Source organism: Notechis scutatus, chromosome 15 (genome assembly GCF_049901735.1).
Source record: "Notechis scutatus isolate UNSWTSFEM ecotype Mainland chromosome 15, rNotScu1.2, whole genome shotgun sequence".
In the NCBI taxonomy this organism is placed as follows: Eukaryota; Metazoa; Chordata; class Lepidosauria; order Squamata; family Elapidae; genus Notechis; species Notechis scutatus.
In genome coordinates, this window is record NC_142023.1 from 5,393,070 (window position 1) to 5,410,866 (window position 17,797).

A 17,797-nucleotide genomic window follows, 5' to 3' on the forward strand; every position below is an offset into this window, starting at 1 on the left:
CCAAAAACATTATCCAAATGATGGAAAAACAAACCAGATTTATTTGCTAAGCTTTTTTTTTTGTTCTTTCACATTCATGCTAATGTTCACTCAACTAGAAGTCAACTTTAGCTGCTCTGGAAATGGGTGGAAGGTTCAGGAATCTCGGGAAATAATTTAGATTTTTCAACTTTGTTCATTCCATCATCCCCATAAGTGAGAGTTTCCCTAACAGAAAACTAACAGAAAACTAGGCAAGATAAATCAAAGAGGCAAATTGTCATTAGTGAAGACATAGTTTCTTCCAAAAACATTATCCAAATGATGGAAAAACAAACCAGATTTATTTGCTAAGCTTTTTTTTTGTTCTTTCACATTCATGCTAATGTTCACTCAACTAGAAGTCAACTTTAGCTGCTCTGGAAATGGGTGGAAGGTTCAGGAATCTCGGGAAATAATTTAGATTTTTCAACTTTGTTCATTCCATCATCCACATAAGTGAGAGTTTCCCTAACAGAAAACTAACAGAAAACTAGGCAAGATAAATCAAAGAGACAAATTGTCATTAGTGAAGACATAGTTTCTTCCAAAAACATTATCCAAATGATGGAAAAACATCACCTTCTCAAGAACATCCCAATTTTAGAAGGCACGTGCTGCAGATCCAGATACAGTCAGTTGAGAACACTTAACCGAGACTCTCTGTGACGTGCAGCAAGTGCTGAATTATTCAGAATTTAATAAATGTAGGGATAAATATTTGATGTGAAATTATGGATGCTTCTACAAATATCTCAGGAATGAAAAACTGATCCAATGTTAGCATTAGAACTCGGGCTGCTTTTTCTGGCACAGCATTTTCTTCTTCTTCTTCTTCTTCCTCCTCCTCTTCTCCTTCTCCTTCTCCTCCTTCTTCTCCTCCTCCTCCTCTTTCTTCCTCATAAAAATAATCACAATCGCAACTGTCTTTTTTGTAGCCCTTGTGTAGTTCTCAGTCTGGATCTTAGCTTTTATCTCACTTTTTCCCTCCTGAAAACTGCTTCATCCAGTTTAAACACAATCATTATATTTCTTTATGTTTTTGAATAAGCATCCCATAATGGACATCCTTTACTGGGTGGGGAGTTTGAGTCTTCTAGTAAAATATGCCTGGTAGACATCGTACAGGTGTAATCTTCAATTGGTTTCCTCTGGTGTCCAATTTTCAAAGTTTCATCCTATGTTTTTGTGTATTTTTAAAAAAACTCAAGAATTTCCTACAGAAAGGATTCTCATAATTAATTTCAAAAGCTTCCTGCCAATCCATTTGGACCCCTAAGTTCATTTGTAATTTTCCAAAATCCACATTCTAATCACTCTTTGGCTGTTTATTCCATTTTTTTAATAAAAGTCCTTAAGTTTATATGCAAAACTTCTTTCGCTAACGATTGAAGGAAACTCACCAAGCGCTGTCCAAAACCTATCAGTAAAAAGGTTTTTAATAGCTGAAAAATAGTTAACAAAGGATTTCTGGACAAGGATATTTATGGGGTCCTTGGTGCTCTCTGAGGTTGGTTGTTTCCTTGCAAATGCTTCATTACCAAACTGGGTAATATCATCAGTGCTAGAAGGAAGTGGAGTTTACAGGGGAGGAGAGAGGAGGAGGAGGAGGAGGAGGAGGAGGAGGAGGAGGAGGAGGAGAACTATGACTCCTTGGTGTTCTCTGAGTTTAGTTGCTTGCCTACAAACATTTCATTACCTGAGTGGATAATTTCATCATGGTAGAAGGGAGTGGGGTTTGCGGAGAGGAGGAGGAGGAGGAAGACGAAGAGGGCTGTGAGTCCTTGGTGTACTCTGAGTTTAGTTACTTGCTTACAAACGTTTCATTACCCAACTAGGTAACTTCATCAGTGGTAGAAGGGAGTGGGGTTTGCAAAGAGGCGGAGGAGGAGGAAGAGGGGGAGAAAGAAGAATGTGGGGTCCTTGGTGCTCTCTGAGCTGGGTTGTTTTCTTGCAGACATTTCATTACCAAACTAGGCAACATCATCAATGCTAGGTTAGAAAAAGATGTCTGTGAAACAAGGACCATCAGCCACGATTTGAACAAGATGGCTATTACTTCTCCTCACAAGAAGTGATTGCCTGGAGCACTTGTGGGCAATCTCAAGTCCTTTCCTTGTTTGGAGAGGAATTACAAAGAGCCCAGGATGTTCTCCAGTTCTTTATTCTTCCCAACTCTTCATTCTGCTTTTAGTGGAGCTGTCTTCAGTTCGCCATTCCCCCTTCCCCCCGGAAGTCCTGATAAATAATAAAATCTGCAGTTCATTGAGGCAGAGACTATAAAAGACACAAAAGGGAGAAGAAGGGGAGAAAAAAAAGAATGGATACAGCAGAAATAGGGCGGTGGGAAATGTATCGCTTTAGAATTTGGGTAGTTATATCTTCCTCGAGCAAAGGCTGCCGAGGCGGCATCTTTACAAAGAAAGGCTGATAAATTAATATTTTAGAAAAAGCGTACACGCGCGGCCAAAATATAAAGGGTAAGAAAATGAAGAGAAGGCGTTAAGTAAAATCCAGGGCAGGGTTTCAACAGATTGAACATTTATTTATGGAGATAGTAGCTAGAACGGTTGGTGGTCGGTCTGATCTCAAATGGCTTTGAAGTGAGTGAAAGGAACACATTAGAACAGAAAGTCCAAGAATAGAAGGCCAATGTGATGTATGAAGCTTAGGATATCGTTCTAGAACCAAAGACAATTCAGATTCATGATCTATTCTGAACCTTGGAAGGTGTCATTTTTGGTCTGAAATGGTATGGAATCTCCTGCTCAAGCAGTAGGGTGGACTAGAACAGGGGTCCCCAACTACCGGTCCGTGGACCGGTACCGGTCCGTGGAACAAATCCTACCGGGCCGCTGGTTTGCTGGGCGCCGCCATCTTGTTTTGATGAAAAAGGCTTAGCTCAAATGGCAGGCCATGATGCCGGTGCCCAGCGGGCAGCTGATGCCGGTACCGGGCCACGGCATAAAAAAGGTTGGGGACCACTGGACTAGAAGACCTCCAAGGTCCCTTCCAACCCTATTATTCTATTGTGCTTTGTCTCTAGGTGACCCTGGACCAACAACTTTCATTTTCTACCTCTCTGATTTTGTTCACACAACACACATAACAGTATAACAGAGTTGGACGGGACCTTCTGAGGTCTTATAATCCGACCCTAAGTAACTAGTTAGCTACTGAATGAATCCCATTTTCTAGGTGGGTGCACAAACCCCTAATCCAATGTGGCTTGAGTAACTGGGAAAAATATTGTTCTTCATTCTGAGATTCCCAGAAATATCCACTTGGACATGCTGAATTCTGAAGCGGTTCCTTCTTCTGCCTGACTCTGGAGGCTCAAATAGTTCTTCAAGCTTGAACGTTAGCCAGGAGTGGGATTCAAACAATTTTACTACTGGTTCTATGGGTGTGGCTTGGTGGGCGTGGTGTGGCTTGGTGGGCGTGGCAGGGGAAAGTTACTGCAAAATCCCCATTCCTTCTTCACTCCTGGGGGAAGGTTACTGTTGTGGCTAGCCGGCAGCAGATGAGTACGGCTGAGGACAGCGAGGACTCAGATGAGGGGCAAGGACCATTAGGGAGTGGACTCTGCTGCCTTCAGAGATTGTGGTGGCTGGCAGCAGCGATGAGGAGATTCCCGAGGAGCCTGTGCCAAGTGTGCGTGCGCACAGGATTGCTCGCAGGAAAGAGCAGCTGCAACAGCATGGGCGACTTGGGAGTAAGGCTGCAATGGCCCCTCCTTCAAGAAGATAAAAAGCAGCTGTGAAGCGAATGTTCTTTGCAGGAAGCAAAGACATTTTGAAACTCAGCCTTGTGGACATTACAATATCTTCAGTTGGTATTTGAAGACTCTTGTGTTGTGAAATATTTCTTATCTGTGATTCCTGACAGTCTCGTACAGTTTTGGCAAGGTTTGTGCTTATCAAAGTTAATTTGTTTGCAGCAGCCTTTTAACCAGGGATTCGTAGGACTCATTAAAAGGTTTCTGTTCCCTTTGGTTATTGTTTGTCTTATTGGAAAAGGGTTTGGGTCAGAACACTAACCTGCTTTCCAGCTCCTTTCTCCTGTGCAGGGCAACCAAAGAAGACCCAGCCAATCAGCTGGGATTCGGGAGGCAGAGAAGCGATGGGGGCGGGGCCAGTCAGAGGTGGGATTTGCCGCTTCTCTAAACTACTCAAAATTTCCACTACTGGTCAGAACCTGCTGTATACCCACCTCTGACGTTAACATTGGAGAAGCTTTCACCACATAATTGTTAATTGTTTAGCAATTCTTCTTCAAGCCTTAGGATTCTTCTTCTTTTTCCCCCCCCTCTGTTCTATGAACTAGATCATTTTCTTTCTGAGTCAGGACACCTCAACTGTCAGGGCATGCTTATTTATTCATGTGTAATGCTCTAATGGCCACTTTCTAATTTCTCTCTTAAAAAAAAAAGGAAATAAATAGCTTGACTGGAAATCTTTTTGTGTTCCTCCAGAGTTCTGATTTGACAGACCTCTGAGGGTCATTCTTTCCCTAGAGTTTAATGGAGGAAGATTGCTAAAGGACACTTTCATAAGCTCTCCAAGCGGAGGTCGTGCCATGGCCTTCCTATCTAAATGAAGATATTTGGAGCCCAGCTTTGATGTTCACTCAGGGGCAGCTGAGATGAACAACGATCTGCTTTTAGTGCTGCTTGAGGCAAGAATTCCTCCCACACTCATTGTGAAGCTGGAAGCATTTGCCAAGCTGCTTCCTTTTCATTTTTATTTTATTTATTTTTTAATGTGGACCTTTGTTCAGTATCTTCTCGGATACGCTAACAGGACCAGATCAGTAGAACTATTTAGAAGCAATTCAACTCTGCAAATTATCTAAGTGGGGGGAAACAGTCCAAGGAGAAACAGAAGAGCGTTTTCTTCTTTCTCATATTTCTGCTTGGTTGTGTGAACTCTTGTTTGCATTCCTAGCCTTTTATCCAGGTCCGTGAGGGGATCTGCAGGGAGCCCAGAGAGAATGCTAGCTCTAATTTGATAAATAAGAACTGGCTTTTCTTTCAAAGGAGAAGATAAATTTGCTGATTTTTTTTCTGAGGTCGAATGTTTTTATTAAAAGACCAAAAGAGGGTGAAACTGTCATATCTTTCACTGTACAGTACCATCTTCCTTCCTTCCTTCCTTCCTTCCTTCCTTCCTTCCTTCCTTCCTTCCTTCCTTCTTTCCTTCCTCCCTTCCATCCACCCTCCCTCCCTCCGTTCCTTCCTTCCATCCATCCACCCTTCCTTCCTTCCTTCCTTCCTTCCTTCCTTCCATCCATCCATCCATCCACCCTCCCTACCTCCCTTCTTGTTTGGGCAGGGAGTTGGACGAGATGACCTACAAGGTCCCTTCCAACTCTGGTTATCTGTTAAATCTGTTAAATCCCTCTGTTCCTTCCATCCATCCTTCCATCCTCACTTCCTTTCTTCCTCATCCCTTTCCTTCCTTCCTTCCTTCCTTCCTTCCTTCCTTCCTTCCTTCCTTCCTTCCTTCCTTCCTTCCTTCCTTCCTTCCTTCCTTCCATCCATCCCCTCCTCCCTCCCTTCCATCCATCCATCCATCCATCCATCCATCCATCCTCACTTCCTTTCTTCCTCATCCCTTTACTTCCTTCCTTCCTTCCTTCCTTCCTTCCATCCATCCATCCACCCTCCCTCCCATCCATCCATCCATCCATCCTCACTTACTTCCTTCTTTCCTCAATCCCTCCCTCCCTTCCTTCCCACTGTTCTTGGCCATCAATTGCAAAACCAAACATAAAGGGGAGAAGACATGAGCACTGGTGAAATACAAGTTGTTTGGGTAACTTTGGAGAAAAATGGGGAAAGCTGGGATAGGGCAGGTCATTGCCCTTGACTTGGCCTCCTGAGATAAAGAACCATGGAAGAAAGCAAGAGGTTGAAATGGCTGGGAGCTAACTTGCAGCCAACGAACTGTCAACCTTCCAGAGACAAATCACCTTTGTTGACCTTTATCATTTCCCCAGCCTGACAGTTGGATGTATATTGGGCCTGCTCCAGGGGTTCACTTGAACTCCAGCTGATGTCTGTCAACTCTTTATATAGCCGAGGGACTTGGTTTGTTTACTCCATTATGGTGCTTGAACCAGTCTCTCGTTTTAAGGCCAATCATCTTGCCAAATATTTTCCTCAGGGCTGACAACGTCCCTTCAAAAAAAAGAGCAGGAGGGAATAGAATGGCTGGTTGCCAGCTGCAAGCAGAGCTTCTCTTGTTTTCATATCTCCTGAGTCGTGATCTCCTTGCCCATTTTGCTTCATTGGCCCTGCAGCCCTTCCCTTATATGGCAGAGCAACCACCTCCAATGCGGCTCCTGCACATGAGGTGCACACAGAGCAGATTGCAGATTAACAGAGTTGAAAGGGGACCTTGTAGGTCATCTGGTTCAAAGGGTCTTCAAACTTGGAAAGTTTTGAGACTTGCGGACTTCAACTCCCAGAATTCCTGAATTAACATAACTGGAGGAGGAACTCTGGGAGTGGAAGTCCACAAGTCTTAAAGCTGTCAAGTTTGAAGACCCCTGATCTCCCCCAAACAAGCAGGAGAGCTTACACCATTTCTGACAAATGGCAGTCCAATCTCTTCTTGAAGGCTTCCAGTGATGAAGCTCCCACAACTTCCGAGGGCAACTTCTGTTCCGTTGGTTGATTGTTCTCACTGTCATAAAATTTCTCTTCATTTCTAGGCTGAATCTCTCCCTGATCAGTTTCCATCCATTATTCCTGGTCTGGCCTTCAGATGCTTTGGAAGATAGCTTGACCTCCCCACTCTCTGTGGCAGCCCCTCAAATATTGGAAGACTGCTAACATGTCTTCCCCTGGTCCTTCTCTTCACTAGACTAGCCATGCCCAGTTCCTGCAACCGTTCATCATATGGTTTATCCTCCAGTCCCCTAATCATCCTGGTTGCTCTTCTCTGTACTCTTTCTAGAGTCTCAACATCTTTTTTATAGTGTGGTGACCCAAACTGGATGTAGGATTCTAGGTGTGGCCTTACTAAGGCTTTATAGAGTGGTATGAACGACATCCAGGCATAAATAACGGAAAAACATTTAGGAAATTACACAATGCTTTGCCTCCACTAATTAGATATTGAAAATGTTGGAAGCATAGTCTTCTGAATTGACACCAATGTCATCTCTAGGCATGGATCCACCTGCTCCAATCTGATGACCTCTATGGTCACTGGGATTAGAACTCCTTGCACTGTCAATCCGTGACTGGGAAAGATTAAGAATTGGGGTCTTAGCTCACCTGGAGAACACAATTGTGGAGAAAGCTGGCGTCGATGTTCCAAAAAGAGTGGAACAAACATTGGGCAATGCTTGGTTGAAATTTGGCCTGGGAAAGTTGGCTCTCCTTTAAAAAGTGAGATTGAAGGAGCGAAGATGCTGTTCCTTAAAATTCTGTCCCTCTTTCTTTCAGCAACACAGCAGTTGGATAATAGCCCCAATTTACGTTCACCGGTAATAAAAATTAGTAAGGTTTGCTTGCCTTCTACCGGCTGACAGATGGCAGACTCCGAGTACTTTAACAATAAAAGAAAACAAATCACTGGATAGGTATGTTTTGATAGCCAATGGGAGCAAAATTACAATATCCTGAGGCTTAATTTTTTATATGCTTAATGCAGCTGCAACATCTGGAGTGTGGGTTTGTACAGCAGAGATGGGCAATGGGGCAATGTTGGAAGGATGAGGAGATAGATAGATAGATAGATAGATAGATAGATAGATAGATAGATAGATAGATAGATAGATAGATAGATAGATAGATATAGATAGATGGATAGATAGATAGATAGATAGATAGAGATAGATAGATAGATAGATAGATAGATAGATAGATAGATAGATAGATGATAGATAGATAATATAGATAGATGGATAGATAGATAGATAGATAGATAGATAGATAGATAGATAGATAGATAGATAGATGATAGATAGATGATAGATAGATGATAGATATGTCTCTCTGTCTCTCTCTCTCTCAACCTGATGGAAATGAACACTCATTTTTCTTGGCATTATAAGAGTTCTTTGTGAAACTGTTGTGGTTTCTCTTTTTGGCCTGCTTCCCTGGGACCAGAGGTGGTATTCTGCAGGTTCTGGAGAACCAGTAGCAGAAATTTTGAGTAATTCGGAGAATCGGCCAATCCCACCTCTGACTGGCCCCGCCAACCCCATCTCTTCTCTGCCTCCCATTGAGTCCCAGCTGATCGGCTGGGTCTTCTTTGGTTGCCCTGCACAGGAGAACGGAGCTGGAAAGCAGATTAATGGGGTGGAGAGGGAATGGGGATTTTACAATAACCTTCTCCTGCTATGCCCACTAAGCCACACCACACCCACCAAGCCACGCTCACAGAACTGGTAGTAAAAAAATTGAATCTCACCACTGCCTGGGATGTTCTGGATGTCTCCCATACAAATATTAACCAAACGTAATCATGCTTAGCTTTTTGAGATGGGTTGACTTGACTGGAATGGACTGGGCTTGGCTTGACTTGACTTGAGTTGACTTGACTTGAGTTGACTTGACTTGCTGTAATAATCTGCACTCTCCCTGGTTTTCTTCTGTTCCCCTCCCTCTCATTACAAGAGAAAAAGGAACTCCTTTTTTTCAGATTGGGAAATACCAGAGTCAGAGCGACCGCAGAGTGACAGCAAGTTAGGTAAAAGGAAATTATATTTTTGAGATACTTTGCAGCCTCTTTGGCTTCTCTTGCTCCTCTCTTCTCCTCATTCCCAGAGACGAGCTCTAGCCATGAGTCAAGAAGCAGAAATAATGGGAACAGAAAGTTATTTCTTTGCTGTCAAATCATTTGAGCCTGCTTGAAAGAAAATGTAACGGGGGCGGGTTAACCCTGGCATGGCATTAATTGAATATTTCTAGTTTAACTTTAGCTTTGAAGGAGCACTTTTATCTTGCCATTGTCTCAGCCTAGATTGTACAAGACAATAGATCTGTTAGCAGACAAAGGAATTAAATGAAATTTTAAGGTTTCCTTTGGCGCACGGCGTTCGGGAAATCCAGAATCTGAATAAGAGTGTGTTCATTATTTGTGTCCCCTGACCAGCTTAGCTAGTTCCAAGTTGATGGTTGTGTTTGCACAGCATGTGAAGTTTGGTTACCTGTTTGCTTGTTGCTTCGTTTGTGTCTTAGCATATATGTTCCATCAAGTGTATTGATGGCCCAGGGCATTGTAAGGAACCTAACAAATGAGATGTTGCAGGAAACCAAGTTAAACATCTGTCTACACGCAGAAGATGGATTAGAAGCATGGATAAAGGCATCACATCTCTGTCTTTTTTTTTCTTCTTCTCTCTCCCTTTTGATGGGATTAAAGCTTGATTTAAATCCATGCCAAGGTCTGTGCAAATGAGAATTTGCTGACCTGGGTTTTTTTTTTCTCTAATTGCTTTGGGCTCTCCCCACGGAGCAAGAGACTAAGAGAGCAGTGAATTAATTTGACGGAGATTGTATCCACAGGAATTAAGGGTAATTCTTAGAAATTAATGGCAAATCTCTTCGTGGATATATTGATCCTTTAAACATATTGTTTGTTCAAGCAGCAAAGGGCTGCCTGCTGATTTTGAGGGCTTGTCACCACATCTTCCCATAGAAGCAATAGAGAGATTAGACAACCATTCGTCTAAAATGGTATGGGGGTTGGACTAGAAGACCTCAACGGTCCCTTCCAATTCTGTCCTTCAGCCTTCTGAATGCTGAATTCCTGAATATTTTCTCAAGGACGTATAATTCATCCCTTCCACTTTGTTGTCAGAGCTGACCTTTTTATTACACACACGCACACACACACACACCCTCCATCACTCCCTGGGGATTTTTAAAGCCGAGAGCCGTGATTGCTAATCGGTTTTCTTACCTTCCCCTCCCACATCAATCTCATCGGCCACTGTTATGGCATGGTATCCCAACCCCGAAGCTGGCCCGTCTCCAGATACGTTGGATATTTTCCCCCCTCTTTTGAGACTTCTTTTTCAACCCACAGGAAGATCGCTGAAAGCAAAACAAATTAAGCAAAGCCCATCTCCCCAAACTACAGCACTGACTATAATCATCATTATTATAATTGCAAGTGTGTGGAGCACTCTCCATCCAGAGCATTTTCTCCCACCATTGCCGCCAATTTTCATTTATCGGTCTTCTTAAATTTCATGCAGTTCACCCACTAATATCAGTGCAATAAAATAATGTGGGTAAGTGAAGAGCTTTCCTGTCTTTTATAACCACTAATTGGTGCAAAATAGGTAGTTGCTGGCTGGAGGAATAGGCCACCTTTCTAGATTACCTGGAAATTGCAATCGATCTACAAATTAGCTGCTTTTAGAACCGGAGCAGGCCTATAACTCACTTTTCAAACCATCTGCTAACTGGGATAAAGTTCAAGAACTGGACCAATGTGGTATTCTTATTTTGGTGGAAGACTTGAGCGTATAGTATAAATGAATCTAAGAAATATATTGTATATAGTTGTATATATTGAATGTATAATAATAGTGATCTCACACTTCTTTTCTATTATATGAAGGTTTCATCGATTAAATGATACAGTTATAATCCAATAGGAACAATAGAGTAACAGGTGTTATTTACTAATTAATATGTAATCTATAAGTGACAAGGAATACTTGCAAATTATTATTTACTATTGTTTATTATGAAATATCCAATCTATTATCAAACGCAATAGAAAGAAATATGTTTATTGTTTCGAATATACATTTTGTCTTATTTTATTTTTGTTTTTAAAAATTTTCTTGTAAATAAAATATTTTAAAACTTAAAAAAAAAAAAAAAAGAATGCAATATTGCAGGCTGATTCTGCCCACTGCCAGGAGTTAGATCCTGACTGGCTCAAGATCAACTCAGCCTTCCGTCCTTCCGAGGTCGGTAAAATGAGGACCCAGATTGTTGGGGGCAAGAGGCTGACTCTGTAAACCGCTTAGAGAGGGCTGCAAAGCACTGTGAAGTGGTACATAAGTCTAAGTGCTCTTGCTAAGTGCTATTTAGCCTAGCGCAAAAATGTTAAAAAGCATAATTACTTTCTCAAGGAGCAAATATGAAACCACTTACCCTAGTTGTAAATTCAAAGGGAGAATATATAGTCAATCCATGTCGGAGCTGCATACAGAGAGTTTCTGCATATGTGTGCAGTGGGCAGTATTCCCACAATATGTCGCACTGTCTGGAGCACCAGAACTACACTCCGAAGTGGAGAACTTTCCACATTTATGGAGAAGACTAGCGCCCCAAAGAGTGTAGGAATTTCACACCCCAGGGTCTCCCGGACCACAACACAGAGTCAACAAATTCTTCAACAACTGCAGCTAGACAGTCCTTGTGATCTGCTGGCTAAAAACACGTCACTATGGAAAGACCAAGGGGACGCGTGGCTCAGTAGCTAAGACTCTGAGCTTGTTGATCAGAAAGGCCAGCGGTTCGGCGGTTCGAGTCCCTAGCGCCGCATTACGGAGTGAGCTCCTGTTACAAGTCCTAGCTTCTGCCAACCTAGCAGAGAACGGTTACAGGAACTGGGTTTGGCTAGTCTAGTGAAGAGAAGGACCAGGGGAGACAGGATAGCAGTCTTCCAATATTTGAGGGGCTGCCATAGAGAGGAAAGGGTCAAATCTATTTTCTAAAGCGCCTGTAGGCCAGACAAGGAATAATGGATGGAAACTGAATAAGGAGAGATTTAACCTGGAAACAAGAAGAAACTTTCTGACAGTGAGAACAATCAACCAATGGAACAGCTTTGCCCTTGGAAGTTGTGGGAGCTTCATCACTTGAGACCTTCAAGAAGAGATTGGACTGCCATTTGTCAGAAATGGTGTAGGGCCTCCTGCTTGGGTGGGGGTGGGGTTGAACTAGATGACTATAAGGTCCCTTCCAACTCTGATTATTTGTTATCTGTTATCTCAACTGATGGCCAAACAGATGTTGTGAGAGAGAGAGCCGACCTTGGTCTCTAGCAGGTTTCCTGGGCATCCCCCATAACAACGCCCATATCAAAGAGGGCTCCATTGACAGTCTGGGAATTGCCATACAGATTGACCGCCCCCATTAGCAGGCATGGCAAGAAGCCCTGACAATAATGAACAACTCAACCCTTATTTGCTGGCCTATCAGAGAAGTATTCAATCAAAAATGTAATTTCCCCAACGCTCCCATTTAGCATGGCGAGAATATTCCTTCAAAGTTTTAAATAGACTAATTAAGGAGGAAGAAATACAGGGAGGGAAAAAATTATTAACAGTATAGTTTTAATAGGAAATTATTGAAGCATATTAATAATGCAATAACCATTTTTCTAACAGCTGTCTGTTAGTTTGCAGGCCAGGGGTAATTAAATTAGCCACAAAAGGTTATTCAAATTAGGCAACTGGGTTAAAACAAGGAGACTTTTAAGGATTGTGGACTGGGGTGGGACAAAGAACACCATGTCCAATATTTTACAGGCAAAAGGATGAAAAAAATATCCGGGAGATAGATGATGCAAGGAAAATTGCACGGATTATATATATAATTATATATATATATATTAAAAAAAAATTTATTTTATTTTATATCAACAATCCATCTTTCATTTAAACAGTGTGTCATCTGGGTACAAATATCTTGTGCAATAACCATTATAATTAGCACATATTCATTACTATCATATCACTACTCTATTCTTCCTTCATATACACATGATATATCTAATTATAATAACAATTCTTAGCATATTTAATTTCTTATCCTCATGTTTACTATTTTTGCTAATCTTCTTAAGATTTTCTAATTTCCATTTTTATTCTCCAGCCATCGATAAAAAGGATTCCCAGACCATACACTATTCAGTTTGTTCCTTTTCTTTCATGGCAAGTGTTAACCTGTTCATTTCTGCACATTCTAATATAATATATTCTTATCTGTTAGGATCTTTTCATTTTTTCCAATTTTCAAGATGTATTGGAACCCAATTTTCTTTTCTTTTTTTTTAAAAAAAATCTTCCCCTTGCTACTGATAAAGAACACCTCAGGTAGGTTGAAGCAGGAAATATTTACAGGGACTATTTCTGCTGTGATGAGGGGGAATTAAGATCCCAACTTGTTAGCGTTTCCTCATCGGTTAAGTCCATTCCCACCTGTGTAATTATCATGCTCCAGCTAGACTTACACACTGTTTTAAAAGGCCTCCCTCTTTGTGATTGCAAAACTTAGCTTTAGGCTATTAATTAAAAAAACAGAGGAGAGGATCTGGCATCTCACTTAAAGATGGAGGCTGCTGTGTTGAGTAGGGCAAACCCTTAGAGCTGGAGAAAGTTTGTTTTTAAGGCCGATGCTGTTAAACTTTATGGGGTGTGTGGGAGCATAGACAGAATGAACAGAACGGCAGAGTTGGAAGGGACCTTGTCAGTCATCCAGTTCAACCCCAACCCCCATACATGAGGCCCTATTCTCATGTACGTTGTTGTGTTCTGTCACACCTGTTGCTTCATCAATCTGCAAGGCAACTGCGAGGATTGCACGGAAGATTCAATCTTCTTCAGATCCATTCAGATCAGATTATAGATTAACAGAGTCAGAAGGGACCTTGTAGGTCATCTAGTCCAACCCCCCCCCCACCCAAGCAGGAGGCCCTACACCATTTCTGACAGATGGCAGTCCAATCTCTTCTTGAAAGCTTCCAGGGATGAAGCTCCCACAACTTCTGAAGGCAACTTCCGTTCAATCGGTTGATTGTTCTCACTGTTTGGAAATGTCTCCTTATTTCTAGGTTTAGATTAGATTAGATTAGATCAATAGAGTTAGAAGGGACCTTGGAGGTCATCTAGTCCAACCCTCTGTCCAAGCAGGAGGCCCTACACCATTTCTGACAGATGGCAGTCCAGTCTCTTCTTGAAAGCTTCCAGTGAAAGCTTCCCACAATTTCTGAGGGCAACTTCTGTTCCATCGGTTGATTGTTCTCACTGTCAGAAAACTTCTCCTTATTTCCAGGTTGAATCTCTCCTTGATCACTTTCCATCCATTGTTCCTTGTCTGGCCTTCGGGGGTTTTGGAAAATAGCTTGACCCCTTCCTCCTCTCCGTGGCAGCCCCTCAAATATTGGAGGACTGCTCTCATGTCTCCCCTGGTCCTTCTCTTCACTAGTCTAGCCAGGCCCAGTTCCTGCAACCATTCTTCGTATGTTTTACCCTTCAGCCAATCATCTTGGCCTAGATATTTATATGAAGGCAATTCAGCTCAAATTCTCTCTTCCATCCCCTCTTCAGATAGAACTGGTAGATTGAAAAGTCAGTGTTTTTGATTCAGTTTGAAATTATTTGGACCCGGTTCATGGAGCCGACGATGCAAAGACAGCCTTTTCTCGGATTAATTGAAAAATGTAAAACAGATCGGAATGGGAATGCTTCTGAAAAATCTTTCCAAATCGAATCACACACACTGAATTGGGGTTCTCCCACTTAAGATGGTTGAATAGTCTTGTTATTCATTATAGTTATAATGAATGCATTTTTAAAATAATAATCGTTGTCGTGAATTCCATCAATAACGATCATATTGGTTATTGTGGTTGGTTGCAAGGCCAGCCAAGATGTTTAGGCAGAATTTGGCATTTTCAACCACTTGTTGAGTTTCTCCCAAGGACTTGGAATAGGCCAATGTTGTTGCTTGATATCATCTTGAGATGTAAACCATTCTCCAGAACTGGTCAGAACTTGCTGAAATACCACCTCTGTTTTTCTCCAAGTGTCTTCCTTCAGCTTCGTTGCCTTTTTTTAAAAAAAAAGAAGAACAAAAAAGTGGGGAATTTAACAGCAAGCCAGAAATCTTTCCCCACCCCGCTTGAGTGTTTGGCTGTTTTCCTCTGGGAGGTTTTCCCCACACACACTTCTTTCTCTCCCAGCCCCCAGGACCCCCGCCTTACCTAATCCTACAATTGAAACCCTGCAAATAATGGTAATGGGAAGCGTTGAGAGCCAGCTTTGCTCCCAGCCACCGTTAATGAGAACAAGTGGAAATTTAATTCATAATCATCGTCGTCACGCAATGGGGGTTCCGATACCTGGTTTAGCTCTTTGTGGCCAATTACTTGCAAAGCATTTGACTGAATTCTGCACCCCCTCATCCTATCCCCCCCCCACCTGACTTTAAAGCTGGTTGCCTAAGCTGTTCCATGTCAGAGATTTCATGGAAGGAAAATGGCACCTCGCGCACGATTTCACGGCGATGGGGCCACCATTCATTACGGAATTAGCTTTTGATTAGTGTCTCCAGCAGTTTAGCAAGGCTGGTTCTGCTTTCTTTTCCTCAACGTTTCTCTGTCTCCCTGCTCTCTCTCCCTCTTCTCTCCTCTCACTCTCTCTCTCTCTTTCTCTTGTCTCTCTCTCTCCTCTTTCTCTTCTCACTCTCTCTTCTCACTCTCTCTCTCTCTCTTCCTGCCTCCTTCCTTCCTCTCTCTTTCTCTCCCCCTCTTTCTCCTCTCACCTCTCCTCTCTTCTCTGTCTCTCTCTCTCTCTTCTCTCTCCCTCTCTTCTCACTCTCTCTCCTCTCTCTCTTCTCTTTCCCTGCCTCCTTCCCTTCTCTCTCTCTCCCCCTCTCTTTCTCCTCTCACTCTCTCCTCTCTTTCTCTTGTCTCTCTCTCTTCTCTTCTCCTCTCTCTTCTCCTCTCTCTCCTTCTCTTCTCTTCCTGCCTCCTCCCTCTCTCTCTCTCTCTCTCCCCTCTCTTTCTCCTCTCACTCTCTCCCTCTCTTTCTCTTGTCTCTCTCTCCCTTTCTCTTCTCACTCTCTCTTCTCACCTCTCTCCTCTCTTTCTCTTCTCTTCCTGCCTCCTTCCCTCCTCTCTCTCTCTCTCTCTCTCTTTCTCCTCTCACTCTCTCCTCTCTTTCTCTTGTCTCTCTCTCTCTCTTTCTCTCACTCTCTTCACTCTCTCTCCTCTCTTTCTTCTCTTCCTGCCTCCTTCCCTTCCTCTCTCTCTCTCTCTCCCTCCCTCCCTCCCTCCCTCTCTCTCTCTCTGGTGGGAGCAGAATATGCTTTCCATACATTAAACCAGAACAAAACGGCCACATTTAACTTTTCAAAAAGCCAATGAGACTTGTTGTCAAAGAGAGGACAGCGACGTTTGAGGCAAAGCAAGGTCATTTGACGCTGGGATTCAGAATTCAATGGATTTGGTTTGATTTTTTTTTTAACTGACAACTTGTAGAAAAATGGGACACTGCAGCAGCAGCACCACCCGCGCTCCTTTGGAAGTTGCTTGATAGGTTGAAAGGAACTTGGTAGAAAGAACTACCAACACAGACAGGGCACAAAACATGAAACAAGCTGCAGACAGAAGAGAAGAGTTGAAAATGTGGAGTCCTAGCTATTTTCTGAGCTCAGTTGTTTTCTTGGGAGATGTTTCATTATCTATCTAGGTTATATCATCAGTAGTAGAAGAGAGAAACCAAACCGCACTTCCCCCTAGCACTGATGATGCTAGCTAGTTGGGTAATGAAACGCCTGCAAGAAAAATACCAGGCTCAGGGACCACCAAAGACTCCTCTGTTAATGTAACTTTACTATAAAGTAGAATTAGCTCATTTGGTCGTGTTTTCGATCTGTCAAGGTTGATCCCCTGCAGTCCTTCCTTTCCCCAAATCACAACTTCATGTGTGTGTAAGACCACACCTAAACTGGGTCACCAAAGTATTAAAAAAAAGAGGTTGAGACTCTAGAAAGAGTGCAGAGAAGAGCAACCAAGATGATGAGGGGGGTGGAGGCTAAAATATATCAAGAACAATTACAGGAACTGGGCATGGCTAGTCTAGGGAAGAGAAGGACCAGGGGAGACAGGATAGCGGTCTTCCAATACTAGAGGGGCTGCCACAGAGAGGAGGAAGGGGTCAAGCTATTTTCCAAAGCCCCTGAAGGCCAGGCAAGGAACAATGGATGGACACTGAACAAGGAGAGATTCAACCTGGAAATAAGGAGAAACTTTCTGACAGTGAGAACAACCAACTCATAGAACAGAAGTTGCCCTCGGATGTTGTGGGAGCGCCATCACTTGAGACCTTCAAGAAGAGATTGGGCTGCCATCAGTCAGAAATGGTATAGGGTCTCCTGCTTGGGCGGTGGGTTGGTCTAGATGACCTTCCAACTCTGATTATCTGTTATTCAGTCCGTTTTGCCTTCACCTTCCCGCTCCGTTGCCTTTCAATGGAGCTGATTAGCGTTTTCCTGCCTTTCGTACAGCGATCCAAGCCTTCCTTTTAGGTGCTTTTTTCCCTCCCTGCATTCATTAACAAAAAAAAAAAAAAACCACCAAATTCTCTGATTCCGCAGCACCGTTCCGGATTTCCTTTTGTATTCTCCACATTCCTCCATCCCATTGATCACACGGACACATGTTGTACTGATGTTTCTCTTTCTGTGGCCGGCCTCGCTTCCCGCTGTTGTCCTCTCTGAGCTGGGAGCGAATCTTGTGGATTGTTCCTTTGAGTTGGAGGCCAGCAGGCTCCTTTCAACAGTGCTGTGGCATTTTGGTGCTGTTATAGTCAGAGGAGGGGGGGATTGTGAGAAGCAGCCCTTCAAAAGACGGGGAAACGGCCTTGGGGGGGGGGAAATAATGCCTCTCCATGCCAGTTCGGTTCTTCCCCTTGGAGACCAGAGGATGGCTGTTAACAATGGAGGCAGAACCTAGATCTGATTTGCACCGCTCTGATCTGTTTTGATCAAAAATGTTAGCAACGGGTTCTC

At 42.9% G+C, this 17,797-nt stretch overlaps 1 protein-coding gene across 3 annotated transcripts in view; it reads left to right on the forward strand.

The window, feature by feature from the left end:
- Positions 1-17,797, forward strand: part of ASTN2 (astrotactin 2) — a 319,108-nt gene that overhangs the window by 176,100 nt on the left and 125,211 nt on the right. The window lies entirely within an intron of this gene.